The sequence below is a fragment of the Schistocerca americana genome, chromosome 2, assembly GCF_021461395.2.
Source record: "Schistocerca americana isolate TAMUIC-IGC-003095 chromosome 2, iqSchAmer2.1, whole genome shotgun sequence".
Classification (NCBI taxonomy): domain Eukaryota; kingdom Metazoa; phylum Arthropoda; class Insecta; order Orthoptera; family Acrididae; genus Schistocerca; species Schistocerca americana.
Window position 1 is genome coordinate 448,263,993 of NC_060120.1, and position 14,236 is coordinate 448,278,228.

General features: G+C 42.6%; 1 protein-coding gene across 3 annotated transcripts in view; it reads right to left on the bottom strand.

The window, feature by feature from the left end:
* Positions 1–14,236, bottom strand: part of LOC124595676 (myosin heavy chain, non-muscle) — a 280,898-nt gene that overhangs the window by 110,236 nt on the left and 156,426 nt on the right. The gene's annotated exons all lie outside the window — the stretch shown is intronic.

The window sequence follows — 14,236 nt, forward strand, 5'->3', positions numbered from 1 at the left end:
AACGACCTAATATTTACTTCAAAATAATTATCTTTACACTTTTCAGAACTCCAAAACGAGTGAGTATATTTACAACTGGCACAATAAATGATAAGTATCCTCGCTAGTCCATCTGATACCTCACTGTTTTCATGTAAAATAACTGGCCTTCACCTAATACCCTTGTTAGGATCTGTAAATCTATCAGATATAACCTAACCTTCCATTTACACCAGTTTCGTTTTGAGAAAACTGTGTATCACAACGTTTTATTTTAATCTTCGAATCACTAATGGGTGTTTCTCTAGACACTGACGAGTTTGCCTGTATTTCATTGTCTGTAACTTCAGACGCCACATGTTGAATACAATGTTTCCCTTTATTCGAAAACGTATTACCATGAAAACCATGTTTCTTAAAAATACTTCGTTTTGGCATCCTACTTTACTTTGAGAGTTTTACCACTATATTCGCCACTTTTCCTCGGAAGAACGTTAGCACATTAGCACTTCGACACACAACGCGTGTTTATACTATGAAACGATACGTTTCTGTTTTGGACAGTGCTACCAATAGAAACACGTAATTTAACATTTATAACACGGCAATCCACAGCCTTCTATACACAATATTAACGATTTTATTAGGTCTTGAAGCAATGAACGTAAAAATTTTAACATTTTCAGCCGGTGTAGATTATATTTAAAAAAAAGTAAAATACTTACAATGTGATATACAATCATTTTATTCGGAAAATTGCAAATTTTATGATGAGATAAATATCCGAAAATGTGAAAAAAAATTCCGTTCTAGCTCCCCTTAAGGGCAAAAAGCAGATTGCATATTCCTCGATTTCCGGAAAGTGTTTGACACGGTACCACGCTGCCGACTGTTAATGAAGAACCAAGTATATGGGAATAGGTTCCCAGATACGCAAGCAAGTATAAATCCCGTTGTCCTCGAGATGATGTATGCACTAGTATAGAAACTAATTTGTGATGTTTTGTGGAAACATAAAAATTATATGTAAAATGAAAAAAATAAAACAGCAGATGGAAGAAATTAAGAGAAGCAGTGTTCAAATTTAAACTAACAAGCCCGACCATACTTGCTTGACGTAAAATTTATTCTTACAGCTAACCATGTTTTTCAACGAGCCATGTCTTCGACGAGGAGCTACAAGAAACAGATGGGTAAGCTATGTTTTACTATTATTCAGTCTTTCTTCTCATTCATAACGACACTACATTAGCGTTGCAGTAACTAAAACGGTTTCTTGTAATAATAGAAGGGAACGTCGTTACGGTCCTTCCATTTCGGAACGCTTACAAACTGTTACCCCTAGGTATTTGTTCGTGTTGACCTTAGTCCAACGGAGACTCATTTTTACTGTCGTCATTAGATATTATGTTCCAGTAGACTCAAACGTACAGCTCATGTTACCTGACCGTAAGTTGTCTGCTGCGTTTGAATTTGCCTTGCTGCTGTAACCTCTTTCGTACTAGCTTCCTTCTATCGACGAACCACAGTGGATCCGTCACATCACAGAGCATGGGCACCAGCGTATCTAGCTCACGGTTTACAATTCGTCTGAATTACTACTAGAAATCGTCCCCCCATCTCCCGTCCAGTGCTGTTTGCTACTGACTGCTGATGTATCTAATCATTTTGTCATCGCACTTCTATCTTTCTTGTTGTTCGGCACCAGTGATGAATGATGCTGCAACAGCTTCTTTGTCGACAATTGTTGTTGTTCTCTCCTCCATTCTTGACTCTAGTACTAACAAGGGAACATCCCCATCGCACCCCCCCCCCCTCAGATTTGGTTATGAGTTGGCACATTGGATAGGCCTTGAAACACTGAACACAGATCAGTCGAGAAGACAGGAAGAAGCTGTGTGGAACTATGAAAAAACATAAGCAAAATATACAAACTGAGTAATCCATGCGCAGGATATGCAACATCAAGGATAATGTGAGCTCAGGAGCGTCGCGGTCCCGTGGTTAGCGTGAGCAGCTGCGGAACGAGAGGCCTTGGTTCAAGTCTTCCCTCGAGTGAAAATTTTAATTTTTTTATTTACAATTATGAAAGTTCAGGCACTCACACATAATCAACTTCGCTCTCCAAAATTCCAGGACATGTTCAGATTTGCTTGGACATATGCAGTATTTGACGGTCTACACACGGAAAAATTTGAAAACGTTTAAAAACATATGTTTTGGCAAAGCATAGGGAAAAGTATGTGACAGTGAAACTGTTGCATTCATTTGTTGCAGTTTGTAACATAAACTCTTATGTTTTCGCACTTTTTTGGGAGTGATTATCATATCCACAAGAAAACCTAAATCGGGCAAGGTAGAAGAATCTTTTTACCCATTCACCAAGTGTACAAGTTAGGTGGGTCGACAACATATTCCTGTCATGTGACGCACATGCCGTCACCAGTGTCGTATAGAATATATCAGACGTGTTTTCCTGAGGAGGAATCGGTTGACCTATGACCCTGCGATCAAATGTTTTCGGTTCCCATTGGAGAGGCACGTCCTTTCGTCAACTAATCGCACGGTTTTGCGGTGCAGTCGCAAAACACAGACACTAAACTTATTACAGTGAACAGAGGCGTCAATGAACGAACGGACAGATCATAACTTTGCGAAAATAAAGAAAGTGAACTTTTCACTCGAGGGGAGACTTGAACCAAGGACCTCTCGTTCCGCAGCTGTTCACGCTAACCACGGCGCTCCTGAGCTCGCATTATCCTTTATGTTGCCTATCTTCCGCATGGACTACTCAGTTTGTATATTTTGCTTATTTTTTTCATAGTTCCACACAACTTCTTCCTGTTTTCTCTGTTGATCTGTGTTCAGTTTTTCAAGGCCTATCCACTGTGCCAACTTATAACTAAATCTGAGGGGGGTGCGATGCGGAGGTTTCCTTGTAAGCTGACGATTCCTTGATTTCTCAGAAAGTGTCCTACGAATCGATACCTCCGTTGAATAAGCTATCTAGCCATATAATTTTCATCCTTCTTCCGTATCACCATATATCCCTTCTAGTTTGAATTGCTTGCTATCCATACATTCACTGAATTGGTAAATTTTCGTCGCGAATGGGCTGCCTCCTGAACTGTCTCAACACTTCTATGAGAAACCATGTAAACTACAATCCAACCCCCAGGCTCGCCGTCCCCGCGCCAAACGCCGACGCTTCGCAGTCGGCAGACCACAGAACGGAACCCCTGTCTACTATACCGTTACGGCATGATCGGGGAATTTACAGGACCAGCGTACGCATGAGCGACTGAGCTACGTGGCAGGAAGTACGCGGCGTGCAGCCGAGACGGCCGCCGCTGACGAGGAGCCGGCGCGTGACGTCAACGGCGCCGCATTCCTCGGCTGTCGCAGCCGCCGCCGCCTCGCCTCGCGTTATCTGGAATGCCGTGCTGCCGCCGTGCATTACGGGACGACCGACAACCCTCCCAACACTAGTTCAGGCGGATCTAATGCTCTCGTCTTTCTCCTCTCTGCGTACACGGCGAAGACGGAGTTATTGCGTTCCGTACTGCGGGCGCATTGGCATCTATGACAACAGGACACAAGCGTGTGCCAGAAAGACGTCTCCTTGCGGGCGATGGAAAAATAAGATAGGAGCTGGAAGTGAGAATGATTTAATTTGATCCATTAAGAAACACTATTTGAAAATTTCCGTCTCTAAAAACAATATTTCTTTTTATTATCATGTAATATTTGCTACAACCAGTCACAATTCTTTTCCGAACGATACATTTGGGTAAATTTCACTCTCCATGGGGCACACTTTTCGTGCACTAAATTTTCCTTTATTTTATTTCATAACGAACAAAATCAATTAGATTTCAGACGGTTGAACGAATCACTCGACTAAGCCGTCTCTCAGACTAATAAGGTTACTCTAATTCGCCAGGGTATGTAACTCACCCTCTCTTACCGCTTCATGAACAGGCTCTTTAGTGTGACGTATGATCTACATTTTAGCAGAAAGTCTTGTGCTCGTTGACGGGGGTAAAAACTGTCTGCCAATTAGATGATGTCCATGACAAAGTCAAATGCGTTGTAAACATCTGTTGAACAATGAATCTTACTCCTACAACCCACGTATAAAAGATACATTTTTATGAGTACGTGAATGTTTTGCCACATTCCGATTACGTTGGTCTTGAAATGCAATGGAAACAATATTGTAAGTCACGTCACCTTTGAAGAAAAGATGGCAACTTCTCGAAATGTCAAAAAAACCGTCTTCAGATTATATGCTGAAATTATTTAAATTGACTATTCTTTGTTATTTACAACGTTTTACGCCCTCTTCGCCGAGAGTCCAAATGACGGAGAGTTCTCGTGCCTGCAAACATCATCCCGATTTTTAAACGGAGATACCGAGTCCAGTACAACAAATACATTTTTATTGAGTGCATCTGGGGTCTGACAAGTGCCGTAATATCTAAGAGGAAGAGAACATGAACCAGTCATTTCTTATACCGGATATTAATGCTCTCATAACGTATCTATCGTCAAAACCAGATTTTCACTGCTTGGCAAGTGGAGCAACTCCTAGTTGATATAATTTATTACTAGTACTGCCATAATTTGGGTAAGTACAAGCGTTTCCAGAAACTGCGATTTTTAAAAACGCCATGACATTCATTCTTCATTTTTAAACCAATAAGATTAGCACCTTGCAAGACCCAACTTGTACGAATTCTTCGTTCTCTTGTGCAATTCTAGGAAGACAGAAGGTACGCTACAGGATCTTCTAAAAACTTGAACGACCTGTACGAGAATTCTATAGAAATTTATCATTTTACAGTATGTGCTTCAGCTGAAACAACCCGACATGACGCAGGACAATGAAGTACCGAAAGCTATACTAATTACTCTAAGGTAACACTAGCTATCACTATTTCATGTATAAAACAGATAAGTGACATGCCATCGCAGACAGCAGCGAACGATCCGTTGTTTGGCACGCACTTCACAAGACGTAAGTTCTGTGGCAATGACTGCCTTCGGTAAATCAGTGACGGGCTACAAAAAGTCTGATCCGATGCATACGCTTGTCCCCATATATGAAACAACCGTGGCAGATTGTGTGCTACAGAATAATGTTGAAAATTAGGTGGACCGACAAGGTAAGAAATGAGGGAGGTTCTCCTCAGAATCGGCGAAGAAAGGAACACGTGGGCAACTCCGTGGTACTAGAGGACACTGCAGAACGTAGAAACAGTGGTGCAAGACAGAGCAAATAATTATGGACACTAGGTGCACGAACTACTCTCAGACGAAGAGATCGGCACTGGAGATTAGTTCGTGGCGCACCGCATCAAACCAGACAGAAGAGAGTTGACTCAAAAAACTCTAGATCGCCTTTAGCCTCATGTTTAACAGAATGACATGAATGAAATGAAGGAGAATTAATTATAAACGAGGCAAAAGGACATGTTTCCAACATATATCGATTCACGCGCGGAACAGGAGTTGCACGAGGCTACTTAGTTTTAATTATCATCTCGAAAAAATTATGTTAAGAATTGAATTTTTTGTTTGTTTTCTAACAGATGTCTGCTGTCTTAGTGTTCACTGAAATCTTCTCGCTATAACACCGCAGCACGCCGCTAAAAAACTAAAAAAATTAAAAAATATAGTGGAGTACCGTCCGATAATTCGTTACCTGCGTTTAAGCAGGATCAACCCTGCAACATCCATGCTGAGCTGATGCAAGTGTGTGGCAACAACGAATCTTCATGACACTTTGATTAAGTGGCGCAGGTACTTCAAGTGTTTTCAAACTAGGCTGAATGACGAAGCACAGAGTGGCAGACCATCTTACTGCGACGACACAGGAATCGCAATAGAAATGGAGGCTCCGTTGCTGTAAGATCGGATTATAACTATCGAGGCAATAGTGGAAAAAGTGAACATCACCGAGGCGCAAGTTTTCAACATCTTGGACGACGTTTTGAACACGAGAAAGGTCGCCGCCCTCGGGGTTCTGCGACTGCTCAAAATAAGCAAAATCAACGGAAATCTTGCAGACCTGTCAGGCCAATCCAGGTTACTTGTTTAGTAGCCTAATCACAACAGAGGGCTGCTGGGTGCATCAATACGACTTCAAGACAAAGGGGCAAAGACAACCGTAACACTTGCGACCCCGCACACTTGCTGTTTTACCTGCTCCGAAGGGTTGATACTAGGGATGGTTCTTATCGTTTATTGATTTTCTGTTATATCCTTGTCCTCAACAATAGTTTAACCTGACAGCTGAAATCGCTCAAAATAATCGGTTTCTGAAATAACCGGTTTTTAATATTTAATCCTAATATTATTGCCCGCAATAAAAGTAGAAATCCAACAAAGATTCAAAAATTTTGACTGCCTCAGTTTCAATGTACGCAGTGTCAAATATTAAACAGGTAAATAAAAGTAAACTTAGTGGGATCACTATTCACTGCTTTACCCGCAAAGTGATGTGATAGAATACTACTGACTATAATTTTTTGAAACTGCTCAAAAATCTTGTTGAAATCTAGGATCATACCATTATTTGGGATTATGAATGGTCAGTGGCAAAGGGTGAAAAAATATAACTACTATCTTTTCTCTATGTATTTTAACCCAACAGCATAAACCAAAGGAAATTTTACGATTAAAAATTACGCGTTTTTTAAAAGGGTTTAATTGAAAATCACAAATTTTAGCACTGCTTCTATGGCTAACCGTTATTTTGGTTTTCTTTCCCATTATTAGTAACAAATAAAAAAACTCCTGTTATAAACGACGCCAAAAAAATTTTGAAAAACGCTGATTATTAGGAACTAAAACACCGGCATCGGTTTTAACTGGTCGCTTTTGCCTATCTTTGGGTACCCTTCTCCTTTCCTTTGCACCACCACCACCACCACCACCACCACCACCACCACCACCACCACCACTACTCAAGTGCTTTGAACTTTGCACCCTGCGTCTATAACAAAACTGAGACACACACATCACATATGCTTAATATCTCATGAACCTGACTTCTCCAAATTGAAAGCGTTTGCAGCCTGAAGTCTTCCAAATTCTGCCAGTTCAGAAGTGTGGAGTCCAAGAATCAAATGATTTACAAACAATATACCTATGTATAATGCACACATTTTAATTTGATTTCAGATAGAGGTGCACGATGTGTGTGAAACAGATGCCACAAGGGAGAAGAGCGGTGCAGAAAAAAAGCATGTTTTGTAACAATTGTCCATCCTCAGCGTGGCTATTTAGCTCTATTTTCCGAGGAGGAGTTGTGTGTAGCACAAGGATACGTTAGAAATAAGCATTGCTTCATTGACTCATTAGTTCGCGATTAAATAAAACACCTACAAAAAATACACTATTGGTCAAAAGTATCCGGACCCCCCCCCCCCCCCCAAAAAAAAAACACGTTTTTCATATTACGTGCATTGTGCTGCCACCTACTGCCAGGTACTCCATATCAGCGACCTCAGTAGTCATTAGACATCGTGGCAGAGCAAAAGTGGGCGCTCCGCAGAACTCACGGACTTTGAACGTGGTCAGGTGATTGGTGTCACTTGTGTCATACGTCTGTACGCGAGATTTCCACACTCAAACATCCTTAGGTCCGTTGTTTTCGATGTGATAGTGAAGTGGAAACGTGAAGGGACACGTACAGCACAAAAGCGTGCAGACCGACCTCGTCTGTTGACTGACAGAGACCGCCAATAGTTAGAGGGTCGTAATGTGTAATAGGTAGACATCTATCCAGACCATCACACAGGAATTCCAAACTGCATCAGGATTCACTGCAAGTACTATGACAGTTAGGCGGAAGGTGAGAAAACTTTGATTTCATGGTCGAGCAGCTGCTCGTAAGCCACACATCATGCCAAACGACGCCTCGCTTGGTGTAAGGATCGTAAACATAGGACGACTGAGCTGTAGAAAAACGTTGTGTGGAGTGACGAACCACTGTACACAACGTGGCGATGCTATGGCAAGGTGACGCTGTCATCAAGGCTAAGGGTGGGCCAACACCATATTGAATTCCAGTATTACCGATGGACGGCGCCACGAATTTTTGTGTCATTTTCAGCATACTTTTGATCACATAGTGTAGCATATAACTTACCTCTCGTCATTTTAAAACAAAGAAAATTCATCTTCATTCTAATCTTTTTTGAGATAAAGTTGATAATGGTGAACGGAGGAAAGAAGTGTGTGTGTGTGTGTGTGTGTGTGTGTGTGTGTGTGTGTGTGTGTGTGTGTGTGTGTGTGTGTGTAGGGGGGGGGGGGGGGGGGAGAGAGTACGTAATATTTGGTGGCCCGAAGGATAACTGTCTCAGTAACATTGAGAACCACTGATCTGAGAGCCGCAACAAGCAGCTTGTACAAAGCTATACCATACACGCAGACTTAGATGGTCAGATTGAGGAAACAAACGTTCTTCCGGCTATATTTGCACTGCAACCGTAGTAAGAAGAAAGACACATATGGTCGCCTGTTTCGTCTGATTAAACAATGAGTTCCTCATTTGGTGTCCTAGAGAAGTGAACGTCGGTTTTGAGACAGCTGCCATATCGGCCCTCAGTCAAGTATTCCCTTCAAGTGAAATAAATTTTTGTTACTTCTCACATGAAGAAGAGTTTATGGAGAAGGATTCAAGATCTCGGTCTAACTGACAATTACCGCCAGAACGAAGATTTAAGACTACACATCAGCATGTGTGCAGCGCTGGCATATGTAAAACCGGAGGACCCAAGTCACGGATGGGTTGAGATTCATGCACGAACTCCTGATAACGAAAGGCTCTCTCAAGTGTTTTTGACTACTTTGTGGACAACTAGCTACAGAATGAGGATATCCCCGTACCTAAGTGGAACTGCTGCGGAAAAAAGCCACCGAACGACGAATGCATTTCAACATTGGAACAACAAAATAAAAAATATTTGGAAACTCTCACCCTAGAATCACGTATTTGGTGGAGTGCTTGACGAAAGAAGCGGAGTTCACAAAATGCATCTACATGAAGTTGGAGATGAATCTCTAAGGGAAGAAGAAGGAATACTTTAAGGTGGACAACAGGATAGAGAGAACCGCAAATCATTAGAGACTGGCAACATTAGGTCCAGCTTGAAAGCGATTGCCCATATTCAGAAACTGGACTAAAAGATATTACAAAGTAATGCATTAAAAAGTTATGAAGGCCACTGAGTTCTAACAGATTTTTTAGTTAAAATTACTAGGTACACTGAAGCAGCATTATTTTCGCTAATAAATATTAAGTTATAATTATAAATAAAGTGTACTGTAGTTCTTGCATAAAAAGCAGCCTGTTTACGTTGATTTTAAACACGCCCAAATAGTAAATTATTTTGTCAGTCCAAACCGCCTGTGCAAAGTGTGATGGGAATCAGCCTTTATTAATTATAAAATTTAAAGGGTTTTCAGGCTCACAGCAGTATTCCTAAACAGCTTAATGATAAAACTAGCTGATCGCAGCTCAGTTTACTGGCATTTAATCAACAAGCAGTGGTATTTGCCTTAGCGAAGCAAACATCAAACATCATCACACAAATGAAGCCTCCGTCGCCAGAAATTACACTTACATCTAACTTTTTTCAACTATAATTTTCCTGTTTAGTGGCCATATTTTCTTTCTCAGCTTTCAACGTTGTCTCACGACACATTATTAATGAATTTTTTTGGCCGGAAGGGTTATTGGGTTTTAGTGAGTAACATGGAATATGTCTCTGTTCTTTTCAACCATTCACCTTTTCTTGATTCCTTATTGTTTTTTTGGACTGCCAATCATAGCATTTAAAATAGGCACAAACAGCGTTCAAAAGTACTAGCGAACATTCGCATTCTTTTACATCGTTCCTTTCCTGTTTCTCCCATGACGATGGGCTGTTTCTATCGCAATCAATAGCTGTGGAAGGAAGCTAGAGTACAGACGGAGGGAATATGGGGCTGTATTTATGCCTGAAAGAACTAATTACATATTGACGTGGTCTATGGTATTGTTTTCGTTTCCACAGAAGTTTTAAATATTACGATTTCCAGATACTGAAAATAAGTTCTATAGTTCGATACAGTGGAACGGTAGCTGGAAATAGGTTGGTAATAGGTGCAACTACTACACCTAAAGTACATCTATACAGTAGGGCACCATCAATAATCTTATCAGTATTTTCATTTGGCAACGTGATTTCATGAAACCGCGATGTCGAAGAAGGGAGCCCCTTACACACTAGTTGCATATTGCAGCTCAAACTACCTGGCGGAGGGTGACTGCAAATGTCCGGCAAACCCTGCCGACCGCAAATGTCCGCGATCGCCTCTGCCCTGTATTCGGATTCACCACCGCCGAAGAGTGAAGAACCAACCATCCTCGGGCAAGGTGAGACCGAGTGTTTTTTGAGACTGTCATTGTGCGATGGCAACAAATTGCGTTCGTAAGGGGTAAATCGCCAAAGGAGCGTGCAACTGAAATTTGCTGACGAGGTCACGGGAGGCTGTTAACGCGAAGCGACGCGGAAAGCTGTCCTAGGGGGCGTTTGTGCTCCAGAACAGCGCCGCGGCTCATTGAGCTCCTTTGGGTTATCAAATTCTGAAGCATCCGCGTATTCTCTCAAATTCTTCCTCTTGTCTCGGATGAAGAAACCCTTGCGTGGCACAAAGTGAAGGGAAAAAATCGTGACACCAAAAAGTAATTACTGTACAGCAACGAAATTTTGGGAATACATTTGTGTAGGTAACATATTTAAGTGATTAACAATGCACGATCTAAGCCATTGCAAATTTGAAATGCTGGTACTTTGATAACCACTGTAGCCGCCAGGATTGCAAGAATCCAGACATGCATAAATTGTGTTGTACAGGTGCCCGATGTCAAGTCTGTGGGATGGAGTACTATGCCTGTTGCTCCTGGTCGATCAATACAGGGACTGTTAATGCTGGTTGTGGACGACCTGCAGTTCTTCGATAGTGTCCGATTTATGCTCGATTGGAGACAGATTTGGTGATCGAGCGGCCCAAGGCAACATGTTAACACTGTAGAGTATGTTGGGTTACAACAGCGGTATGTGAGCGAGTGTTATCCTGTTGGGAAACACCCCTGGAATATTGTTCATGAATGGCAGCACGATAGATCGAATCACCAGACGAATTTCCAGTCGGAATGTGTGAGATAACCAAGAGAGTGCTCCTGCTGTCATACGAAATCGCACCTCAGACCGTATCTTGAAGCATTTGGGGCCAGTGTGTCCATCACGCAGAGGTTCGTCACAGGGTTATTTGGTAAGCGTGATAGCGTTACGGAGATGTTTAGCAAACTCAAGTGGCAGACTCTGCAAGAGAGGCGCTCTGCATCGCGGTGTAGCTTGCTCGCCAGGTTTCGAGAGGGTGCGTTTCTGGATGAGGTATCGAATATATTGCTTCCCCCCTACTTATACCTCCCGAGGAGATCACGAATGTAAAATTTGAGAGATTCGAGCGCGCACGGAGGCTTTCCGGCAGTCGTTCTTCCCGCGAACCGTACGCGACTGGAACCGGAAAGGGAGGTAATGACAGTGGCACGTAAAGTGCGCTCCGCCACACACCGTTGGGTGGCTTGCGGAGTATAAATGTAGATGTAGATTGGAAGTAGGCCCTCAACTGGCCTCCCCCATAACCATTACATGGCTGTCACTGTATACGAGGCAGAACCATATTGCATCGGAAAACACAACAGACCTCCACCCTGCCTTCCAATGAACTCTCGCCTGACACCTCTAAAGACTGAGGTGGAGGTGTTTTGGGGTCAGTGGAATGCACGCCACAGTGCATCTGTCTCGGAGCTGTCCATGAGGTAACCGATTTGTGACAGTTCTTTGTATCACAGTGGTGCCAACTGCTGCTCAAATTGCTACTGCACATGCAGTACGACGCGCAAGAGCCACACGCCGAACACGATCGTCTTTGCTCTATATCGTGCCACACGGCTGTCCGGAGCCAGTGTTCTTGCGACCGTACAGCAATCACATGCAGTGACTACATTCAGGTCTTTCTGCAATATCGCAGAAGGAACATCTGGCTCCTCGTAGCCCTATTACACTATCTCGTTCAAACTCAGTGAGGTGCTGAAAATGGAGTTCAAAAATGGTTCAAATGGCTCTGAGCACTATGGGACTTAACATTGAGGTCATCAGTCCCCTAGAACTTAGAACTGCTTAAACCTAACTAACCTAAGGACATCACACACATCCATGCCCGAGGCAGGATTCGAACCTGCGATCGTAGCGGTCGCGCGGTTCCAGACTGAAGCGCCTAGAACCTCTCGGCCACATCGGCCGGCGAAAATGGAGTCCTTGAAGCTTTAAAGGCTTTCTTGACTAACAACTCACTAATTCCAATCTCTAACTAAGGCTCACGACTGGTACAGCGTGCATTTACAGCAAACCTGATTTGCATCTTCACGGTGGCGCTACTAGCACCACGTTTATGTCGCACAACTTCTTGGTATTACGATTTTTGTCCGCCGGAATATTTCCAGAGTAAGGGCGTGGGATGTGGAACGTTTGCCGAACCGACTTCTGCAAACAAGACCTCTGTCAAGTCATCCACTGTTGGGAAAAATGTATCGCACTGGAGGGTGAACGTACAGGAGGAGGACAAAGACTGCCAGCAAGTTTCATGGTCGCAAGAAGAGTTTTCCCAGGTGATGATTAAAGCATTGTGACTGCCTCTCGTACAGCCTACTGGAGCCATTTGCGAGAAAAACTTCCAATTTCTGACACAAGAGTTACACCCAGTCGTCAGACACGGTCCCGCTGCAGAAGTGTGGCCATAGGCAGACGCGTTTACGTGTGCGTCACTTCCTCGCTGCTAGACACAGTAATGTTCCCGGTCCTTCCGGCACGGTGAATCACACTGCCTTAACAACTTTGTGAGCGCGCACTCGCTCACGACTTCGGAGTTATCACTTGTGCTGTAATGCTGATTGCAGCACCAGTCTGTTAAACACAAATTCCAGGCGAAGGTTATCTCTCTGTGATCTGTCTTAACTGTCCATAAGATTTATCGTCGACATAAACACAACTTGACATTCAACATATCTCTAATTTTATGACCGTTTGTCAGACCATGTCTCCAACGCAGCAAGGGAAACTAGTCAGATTAAGATTGCAGTGGTTAACGAATACCTCGATGTAATACTCTTTCTCCCCAAGATTAGGTTTTTGCTGTGGTAAGGCTTATGAAAGGAGGGAATTTCGACTGTTATCTTACTGAAGGAAATAAGCCCCTCCGTTCACCCAGAATTTAAAGACAACGAGCAAAGTTTAACAGCAAGAGCAATATCTTAGCATACGGTGACATTGTTCTATCGACTGACAACGAAAATTAAAGTCTCTTATAACAATAAAAAACGATGTGAAGGTTCTTCAGATAATTGCAGATAAAAAGGGTAACATCATAGGTCGCCATCCATAAAATGTTTTCTGCAGATGTCGTTGTACAGCTTTAATGAATGTTAAGAACTGCATTATGCAATACATAGCTGTAACTATATTTTACTAGAGACGATCGACTTCAGTCTAGGTTTAGACCATCACTGGGTCAAAATCATTTGAGTTATGCATTTGCATAATTAGAACAATAATTATCAGATGCACATTGTCCACTCCACCACTGATAGCCGGCCGGGGTGGCCGAGCGGTTCTAGGCGCTACGGTCTGCAACCGCGCGACCACTACGGTCGCAGGTTCGAATCCTGCCTCGGGCATGGATGTGTGTGATGTCCTTAGGTTAGTTAGGTTTAAGTAGTTCTAAGTTCTAGGGGACTGATGACCTAGAAGTTAAGTCCCATAGTCCTCAGAGCCATTTGAACCATTTTTGTAACTGGTCACTGATAGTAGCCGTATATACATAAAATTATGGCCATGTTACATCATAGTGACTGGCACAGTTATTAATTTTAGATGAACATCTAAAACTAAATAACAAAATGAATCCACGAACACTTACTAGACGGGTCCGAGTTGCATTGGAGCACTGGTAAATGGCCATTGACGTTATCTCCTGAACTGTGTATCGTAAAACGTTAATTTTGCAGAGATGTTCCGTAGTATGTGTAGATACTGTCTACCTAATTCTGACGAAAAAGTAATAAAGACGCAACAAATTAGAACGTCGTACCTTGAGACGCTGAGTCCGTCTCGAAAACATTAATTGTTACCTTCATTTTATC